General features: G+C 55.7%; 1 long non-coding RNA gene across 6 annotated transcripts in view; it reads right to left on the bottom strand.

Moving 5' to 3' along the window:
* Positions 1-9331, bottom strand: part of LOC112982838 (uncharacterized) — a 43601-nt gene that overhangs the window by 26831 nt on the left and 7439 nt on the right. For 2 of the 6 annotated variants that reach the window (XR_003259070.2, XR_003259072.2), the window contains exons 1-2: positions 8170-9191; positions 7593-7687 (exon numbers count right to left, since the gene is read on the bottom strand). The exons of 3 other annotated variants lie outside the window; for them this stretch is intronic. This is a non-coding gene — a long non-coding RNA (uncharacterized LOC112982838). Of the gene's footprint in view, positions 1-7592; positions 7688-8169; positions 9192-9331 lie in introns of those variants that run through there. One more of the 6 variants, XR_003259071.2, reaches the window with a different exon arrangement.

The raw sequence follows: 9331 nt of genomic DNA, 5'->3' as shown, positions 1-9331 counted from the left end.
GGGGCGGGGAGCGGGGGGGAAACACCGCGCTTCGCGGGGCGGACACGCACCGCCACGGTGCGCACGGCGCCGCTTCCCGCCCCCCCCACCCCCCCACCCGCTCGCTAACGGCCGCGGCGCGCGCGGCGCCCCTTCCCCGTCACCGGCCAACCGCCACGGCGCGCGCGGCACACGGCCGTTAAGGGCGGCCGCCGCGCGCATGCCCCGCACCGCCGTCACGTGCCGCGCGGGCCGGCGGCGAGTAACGGCCGCGCGGGGACGGGGTTCCCGCAGGGGCAGCCGGCGCGCGTAGAACCTGGGCGGCCGGTACGGGCCGGATACCGAGAGCAGCTGCGGGGCCCCCCGAGCTTCTAGGGGCCACATCCTGCGCGGCTGCCGCCGCCCTCGACGTGCGCACAGGGACACAGACGCCGCTCCCGGGTCCGTCCCGCCGCACCGCCACACGCACGGGCGCACACACGCGCTAGCTTCCCTTGGGAAACTTGTTCGCCCACTTGCGATGGTCAATTCCCCGGCCATGGCCAAGCAATCCTTTCCCAAACAAACAAACAAAAATCTTTAAAAAGCCCGGAATCCAGTCTTAGCCTGAGGGTCTGATTTTCCTCCCTTTCACGCACGGACTGTGATATCGCTGATTCTCGCTTCGCACGGTGGAAGAGGAAGGAGAACTAGCCCCGACTCGGTTTAATAAATATTTGGAGTTTAGATCACTGTCCGGAAAAGTTGTAGGAAACTTATTTTACCCACGAGCCATAGGCGAACAGAGAAAAAATACGGAGAGACAAAGTATGAAGCATTTTCCTGAGGTCTTATCTAAATACATATAAAAATAACGTAAAGAGAACCCCTGTTTTAAACTTCATTTTAAACACCGCGAAGTCCGTGAAATACTTTCTGCCCGCTCTTGCTAGGGCTGGACGCGGGCCGTTTGATTTATTTTCATTTTTCAAAGGAAGGGAGAAAGCCCTATTATTAATAGTAGTGGTAGTATAATTCCACTCTTAAACCCTGAAAGACCCTTGTAAACAATCGGCTCCTTCTCCCAGCCCGGTTCCCACTGCTGCTTAGTAATGACTGGAAGATTAATGACGCTTTTTTAGCAACACCTGTCTTTTTAAGCTGTCGACACAACCAATTAATACTTTTAATTACCGCTACAAGGAAACTAACCAGAACCTTTCTGATCTGACTTGACCGCTGAATTTTATCTCCTCCGAAACGAAGCAGCCACGACGTGAGGTAGGACGGCTGAGGGAGGGGCGGTTTGATGCTCTTCACTTGCTTTGGCTTGGGGCTTTCTGTAGAGGATGGGGGAATTATCTGTTTGGGGGAGATTTTGTTTTCGGTTTATTTTGGTTCGCTTTTCCTCGCGCCTTTGGAAATGTTTCGCCGTGACTTTCGAGAAGGAGAAGACTAAAAGCGCTTGCGAGCAGGATCTCGGAGCACACAAGTCTCCCAACCCCTCGAAAACCAGCCTGTGGCGCCGGCGGCCCCGGGCCAGAAGGAGCCGCGGAGTAAGCGGCTGCAGGGAGCGCGCAGCCTCCGAAACAAAAGTTGCCATAGAGAGAATTAGTCCGCGGGGCCCGATCCGGCTGGCGCTGAATTCAGGGCGGTTTTTGCTAGTTCCTTCAACGAAAGCGTGAGTATCCTGCAGCCTGAGCTGGAAAGGTCTGCGCGGCCGCCCAGGACCGGCACCACGGCGGCGTGAGGGCTGCCCGCGGGCGGGCGAGGACTGTCTCGCCCCCTGCGCGCTGCCGGCGGTGCCGGGGCTGCTGCCGCCAGCCAGGCGCTCAGCACACGAGGTGCGGGTTTGGCTTGCGTTTGCAGGCTGAATTATCACCGTGTTACAGCCCGATTTGCCAGTCTTCTTATTGCATTTAAATAAACAAACAGCCGAGCAGGAGATAGGGAGAACACTTGGACAGAACATGCATTTACCATTCAAAAGCCATGGGTGCGAATAAAGTTCACAGGTCGCTGTGCTGTCCGTATCCAACCTTTTCGCGCACCCGCCGGTCCCGGCAAGGCGCGATCCTCCTTCTCCAAATATCCCCTTTTAGCACACAGGCATGAAGTTGGGATCTGCGTGCTCGACTTCTCCCTGCGCAGCCCGCCGCCCTCCTGTGCACCCTTTCTTCCTCGGGACAGGTTCTAATTGCTGAGAAAGGGGACTGCAGAGCCCTGACCCTCTGCCGGGGGGTTTGAAAGGACGTGCCCAAACCTTGTCCCCACGGGGTACGTTTCCCGGGGCAGTGGGCAGCAGCCTGCGAAAATAAAGTTGCAGCATCCAAAACTGTGGTCCATCCTAAAGCAGACTTTTCCCTCTCTTCCCAGCCCCCAGCTACGGCATGTGCATTACTGGGAATTCCCGTGATCGAAAATTAGGAACTAGGAACAAGAAAGTGGTGGCGTTTAGGTTAAACAGACACCTCTCCGTGTATCAAAGCACCCTGCACTATTATTTTTCTGATCTCCTTTGTGTTACCTCTCATGTTGCCCAGGCCTCGGAGAGTTATGTCATAAATGCGATGTCCCACATTAAAACAATATGAATTCGCGGATGGATCCTGAATATGAATGAGGTATGTGGTCGTATGACTGCTTTTAAGCTGTACTTCTCCTAATATGGCTTTAATTAAATGTCTTCCGGCTCTGAAAGATTACATGTTGTGCAAAATATATCCTAGCATGAAATTTACTTCCACGATACGAAATTAGGTTACTTATAAATGTCTTCATTTAGAAAAGAAAATCGCTTCTTCTCGTTCTGGTTTCTGTTTTGTTGAAAAGAGAGCACCAGCGAGGAAAGAGGGTTGGGATAATATATTTATAGAGGCACGTGTAACAAAACCTGCCAGAAGCGGAGTGGGTGAGGGCTGCTTTCTCAGATGCAGACAATTCACAAAACAGGCAAGTTAATCCAGATCTGATTTGTTTCAGACCCAGCTGTCAGAACCCGGGGATACCTCCCGCGTCTCTCGCCGCAGATACGGAGGATGTTCTCGCCGCCTCCCCAGCCCCAGCCCCTTCCTGCCGCGTGTGTTCAGGGCCAAAGAGGCTCCTGGGGGCCGGGAGGCTGCGGTGTCAGGACGAGCAGGTGGAGAAAGATGACGATCTCCACTCGCAAAATAATAATAATAATAATAATAATAATAATAATAATAATAATAATAATAATAATAATAATAATAATAATTCGTGGCGGGTGGAGGTAGAGAAAAGCGGCGGGCTGAGTCTGAGATAATTAATCGGGGAAGGCAGTTTCACTAGCGCGAAATCGCGTTCGCTGTCAAGAGTTCTCCCCCCCCCCCCCCGTCCCCCCCCCGGACGGTGGGTACACATGGAATTCAAGTTGCTAAAGGCGATATTTCTTTTATGCCCTCAGATACAGGATCTCACTTGGAGGAGTTTCTATAGAGAGATCAGATAATGGATCCCTCCGGATTACCTTTCTAAATTAACTTTTAGATTTGTTTTTGTAGTCTGTTGAGACCCTGACAAAAGAGGCTATAGCTAGATACAGAGATGAGATAAACATATAAGGCAATCTCATTACATGGGAATGAGTGAAGAACTCTCCTTGCAATCTACTCTAGATAACGAGGCTGCCTGAAGGAACAGGTAAAGCCGAGATATTTACTTCTTTTCCTATTTAATAAACCTCAATAACTGCATTGACTTTGCGCAGTGTTTACTACATTTCCATTCAATGGTTGGATAAATGCATCCCTAAAGGTAGAGTAAATAATTGCACTGATCTCAACAAGGGAAATGTGTGGGCATTTGTAGTGTGCTAAAAATAAACGAAGGCGAAACAGACTGAAGAGAGGACATCGCGCTCGTTTGCTGCAGTTAAAGCCTCGGCTTTCACTCGCCAGAAGGCGAGGTTTCCCAAGCGCAGGCGGGGTGACACACTCCCTGCGGATTTCCGTGGGACCCCTGCAGCCGTGCGGAGGCAGGAGGGAGCTGCGGCTCGACCCGGGAAGGCAGCGCCCGGGAGGGCTCAGCCCGGCATTTGGATCGGGGAGAGCCTGGCCGCCACCGCAGGAGAAATTGCAGCCTCTATCCTGACTTGAAAGAGCCTCGAGTTTCCATTCGCCTCTGAGCCCTTCCAAGACGGGCACTTAAGAGTCTTTTGGGTTTTATTTTAATTGGATAGCGTCTTCTTTTTCTGCCAGTGGAAGGGCTTTTTCTTGTTGTCTTTTTTTCTTTCATTTGGAAAGAAAACAAAACAACAAAAGCCCCCGCTAAAACCAACATCTCTATTTCAGCAGCACCCGAGCGGGCGGGGACGCGTGCCAAGCACAAACCCCACGGCGGAGGCCTGCAAACCTCGGGCCGGATCCGGGGAGCCCCCCTGCCCGAGGGCGGACACCGCCCGCTCCCACGCCGCGCAGAGGGGGCCGCGATCACGCCTCCCGCCGCGGAGGGGCGAGGAGGGCAGGGCGGAGGCGCGGACCCTCTGCCGGGGTCCTCCGTGCGCGGGGGGCAGCAGACCTGTCCCCGGCCGTTGGCCAGGTGCGGGAGAGAGGCCCCTCCGCGGCTCCGCGCCGCCCTGCGCCCCCCTCCGCGGGTCCGCGCCGGCCGCAGGGTCCCGTCCCCCCGGCCGAGGCAGGGACTCGCCTAAAGCTTAATTCCATTTTAAAGACGATTCCTCCGCCGCCCCCCCCCCCCCCGCCGCCGCCCCATTAGGGAAAGCAACCGATGACAATAGCAAAACAAAACATTAACCAAACAAAAAGCCCCAACCCCCGGCCCTCTGCAGAGCCACACATTGAATGAATCTGGCTGTAAGTTTTTAATTACAGCGGAGGCTTCGCTACAAATCTGTACAAGAGACAGTGGCTGGTTCCCTCTGGATCTCTCCCCTCCCGACTCCTATTATTTCGGCCCGCGCTGCAATGCAGAGAGCGGCGTGTGGGATCCCGCGGCGGGGCCGGGCCGCGGTGACCCCCCCCCCGCCTCCCGGCCACTTCCTCGCACTGGCGGTGTGGAAAGCCATCGACGCCTGCCTGTCTGTTACAGCGTTACTGGCTGGAAATCCAGAGGAGCCTCCGCTCCGCTCTCGCTCTCGCACTGGCAGCGCTCAAATCCCCCAGCCTCTCCTTAAAATAGCTCGCCTGCAGCGTGAGGAGATGACCTCCTCTTGCGGGAGCCTTTGCTCGCCGCTCAGCCGCTGTTAAGGCGACGGCAATATGACATGCTGGCGGGGCAAAAGGAGGCCGTGTGTCCGGGGCAAGCGGGCTGCAGAGACCGGGGAAAAAACGCCACCGGCAGAGGCGAGCCGAGGCGCTCCGCTTTCGCCTCTCTCCGGGAGCCGCAGCTGCCGGCGGCAGCGGGCAGCCGCCTTGCGCCCCCGCGCAAGTTTCGCGGCCGTCGGAGCCGCGCCGCCGGGCTGTCGCGCCTCCGCGGAGGCAGCCTCTCCGCAAAAATGCACCCGGAGCGGCTCGCCGCCGGGAGGAAGATGCTTTGGCTTTCCACATTTCTAGATATTTTTTTCCCCGGCACCTCGCAGGAGACCCGGAACTCTTTTCCGAGCGCCCTTCGGTTACCTCGGTCTCTCACAGACTGTCCGTCCTGTTGCTATAAAAAAGGAGCTCAGACACTAATCTTTGTGTCCCTCATCTCAGCGTTTCGCTGCCCGTTTGAAAATCGTATCGCAAGAGCTGCCTCATGCATGCACACAGGCTTCCCGCGGAGAAATACACGCAAAGATATCACTCCTGAAATAGGTTCCTCTCCGACTTTTGCAGCCATCCTGGTCGGGGTAGGACAGAAAACTCTCCCTGACTCTGATGTGAATTGAGGCGGGGGGGGGGGGGGGGATACACTCCAAAAGCGCAGGGAGCAGCACTGAGCCCCTGCGCCCTCCTTCCGTGGGCAATACTCCAACAGGCTGTGGGAGCCTCAGCTGAGGAAAGCTCTCAGCTATCACCCCCCCTGCCCCGAACAAGCAAAGCGACCCAAAAGCGGGATTCCGCTTGCACAGCCCATCCGTACAGCCGCCAGAGCAGGGCAGCGCCGAAGGAGGGATGCGAAATGTAACGGGGATGTTTGTTTTCCCCCATTGCTATCGCTGAACGCATGAATGAAGGGATGAATGGAGCAGAAGGTGCTCCGAGGCATATAGGAAGCCTCTGGCCGCTTATATTAACTTCCCATTATACCCTAAAAATAGAACCCTGTTTCCTGTTGTTCGTCAGCTCCTTGCGGCTGTTTTGTCTGTTGTGTGACATCTTCCGAGTCACAAATGCGATTTTAAACCACACACGCACAAACACACTTAGTCTTTTCGAAGCATTAGCCGCAAACATCATTAAAGCGACGTGCGTTAACGTGACACGACTACCGGCAGCGCGGAGTCACCCAGTGCTGGGACGGCCACCAGCGCGGTGCGCGGTGCCGCCCGCCCGCCCGCGGCAGCGCAGCGCCGGGAGCACCGGGGGCGCCGACGGCCGCGCTGCTGCGGCGCCTGACACCGAGCCGGGGCAGGAGCGGCGGGGGCACGGTACGGGCAGCACCTGCACACGAGGGAGCCGCGCCGCGCCGCGCCGCCCCCGGCCCCGCCGCGCTGCCCCCTCCCCGCAGGCGCGGCCCCTTCGCGCGGGGGGCACGGGAAAAACGGCGGGGGGGGAGAAAAGAAAACAATAAATATTGACAAGCAGCGCGACTCCTTGCAGCCGAGTCATTAGCGCCGACCAATCAACGGCAGCGCCGCACCGAGAGATTTCCCTAATTAAATCGGGGGGAATGGTCGGTGCGGGGCGCGGCGGAGGCGGCCGGCCCGAGGACGGGGGGGATCCCGGGACCCGCTCGGAGCCGGCCGCCCCGCGCCCCCGCGCTCCCCGGGCGCCGCCGCCGGCTCTGCCGCCCGCCCGCTGCGCACCCGCGCGGACCGCGCACCCGCTCCGCCGGGGCAGTCAGTGCAGCAGCGGGGATGCCGGACGGACACACATCTAACTCCGTTTGCTGCCCATCGACGGCAGCGGTTTCTTTAGACTCTCCCCGCCTTTTCTTCTTCTTCTTCTTCTTCTTCTTCTTCTTCTTCTTCTTCTTCTCCTTTTCGCTTAAAGTTTCCTGACCCAGACGCCTCATTCCCTCCATCAAGGCGGCATCTAGATTTTATTTCAAACCAGTCTCAGCTCCTTCCCAACTTTCCCCGATTCCCGTGTCAGCAACCATTATGCAGCAGGAATTCTTTTGAAATAAAAAAGCAACGTGTTGCAAACACTCCCTAGTCCATTTGCTGACACCTTTTGTTATGCATGCTCTTGCTGTTGCAGAAAATGCTAGTATGTGCACCTGCGAAAAAAACGCCTTCATGATGTTAACAGCAAGCTGGAGGGTATAAAGCAATAAAACTGCCAAATGTACCTGTTCCTACTGAGTACATTACCTACACCCTCTGAATAAAGAGTCCCAGTAGGAATAGCAGGCTGGGGTAAGAATGCTCTCGCCTTTTCTTCCCCTTCCCTTCCCCTTTCTCTATATTTTTATTCATTGTAGATTTGTAAACGCCTGGCTCGGGTTACCCTTTCGCGTGTTAAAGTGGAACTCTTGTTAAAAGAAGGAGAACAAGGCAAGACACTTACAAGTGCATTCAGAGTTACTGAACCGACTCCACAGGCTCAAGAAGTGAAACACCGAGGAGAGCGTGGGGAAGGGGGCATGAAACATCCCGGCCGCCCTGGGGAGAAACAAAAAAAAAAGAAGGAAAAAAAGGCCTCTCGCAGCGTGCCGCTGCCGTACCCCGGCGGCGGGGGGCTGCGCTCCGCCGCCACCCGGAGCGGCGCCGCGGGCACCCGCGGACGCCGCCTCCCGCCGCGCTGCCCGGGAGAGCGCGCAGCGAAACGCAGGGAGGAAAGGAAAGGGGAAAAAAAGAAGAAAAAAAACAGAATGAAAATAATAAACCCTAAATATTTCCAAAAGCGATGCGTTAAAAAAAATCTGCAAAATCTAGAAACAAATCCTCTGGAAATGTCGCCTTGAGAGGCAGTGTCAGGACCTGTGCTGGGTTTGGGGATGTCTCTGGGTTAGGAGGGATTTTGCGAGCGGCTGCTGCTGGTGCCGGTGTTGGTTTTCAAAGCCCGAAGCCTCCAGCCCATTTCCCCGTCTACAGAAACTTTCGCATTTCTCTAGGCGTAGTGAGTTCCGCCGTGTCCTTCCTACCTCAGTCCTCTCCGGCGGGGTCTGCCTCTGGAGTTCATGCTTAGCTGGACGCGAGGAGATTTAAGCAAGGGAAAGAGGGGGAAAAAAAGGAGAGAGAGCGAGAGAGAGAGGGGGGAGAGAGAGAGAGAGGGAGAGATCCTCCGCGGTGCTGGATCAAACTTAATGTCTTTCCCCAGTCCATCTTTGAAAGAGAAGTGGTAATACCACCTGGATGTTCGGATATAAATCCCCTTGCAAATAATAAATGGATTAATAATAACAAGGTATGAAGTTCTTTTTATAGAAAAAAGGAGAGAATTGAAACTAAATGCGGCAGTTAGACAACCATTTTGATAAGAGGATAATTGAGGCGACACTGGTGTATAATTAGAGGATAATTTATGCTATATCCACTTTTATTCCACCTCCCAAAATAAACCCAGTCCATAATCATTACAGGCAAATTGTTCTGAATTTTATAGCAGCAATTTGAACAAAGTACTGCAGTTAATCATGGGAGATTTTTGTGTATTCCTGATTAGAAGTCTAATTGCCTCCTTCCAGAAAGTAAAAATAACTGTAAAACGACTCTATTTTTATCATTAACAATGTTGACAATAAAATAAAATCAACTGGAATTGTAATCTAAAGACAAATTTAGGACGAAGGCACTTTTCCTTGGGTAGTTTATATTGTAATCAAGATTTGCCAAACCACTAACCGCATGTATCATTTGCATATATTTGAAAGCATTACAGTAGCTGCTGTTTTCAGTAGGAAAAAATGCACTGCTGTCACTTCTCCAAAGCCTTCGCTCCCAGCCGCGGCGACCGCTCCTCCGACGGCGCGGAAAGCACCGCCCGCCTCCCCGGCACCGCGCGCGGCCTGCTCCTGGCGCGCTTCCCCGGCCCCTGCGCCGCCGCGCAGCGAGGAAAGGGTGTGTGGGGGGGGGTGCGCGGAGCACCTGGAGCAGCGCGGAGGTGGCACAGGCCGCGGATGCACATGCCACGGGGACCCGGAGGCATCCGCGCGCGCGTCCGGGCGCGCACCCCCCACCCCCGCGCTCCGCGTGGCGTGGCGGAGCGCGGGGGTGGGGGGTGCGCGCCCGGGCGCGCGCGCGCGCCGCCGGCGGGGCCCCGCGCGAGACGCCACAGCAGCTGCCGCGGCGGGGCGGTGACGTCAG

The sequence above is a fragment of the Dromaius novaehollandiae genome, chromosome 2 (genome assembly GCF_036370855.1).
Source record: "Dromaius novaehollandiae isolate bDroNov1 chromosome 2, bDroNov1.hap1, whole genome shotgun sequence".
NCBI lineage: Eukaryota > Metazoa > Chordata > Aves > Casuariiformes > Dromaiidae > Dromaius > Dromaius novaehollandiae.
Note: the sequence above shows the minus strand (reverse complement) of the source record. Positions and strands in the feature narration are given on the sequence as shown.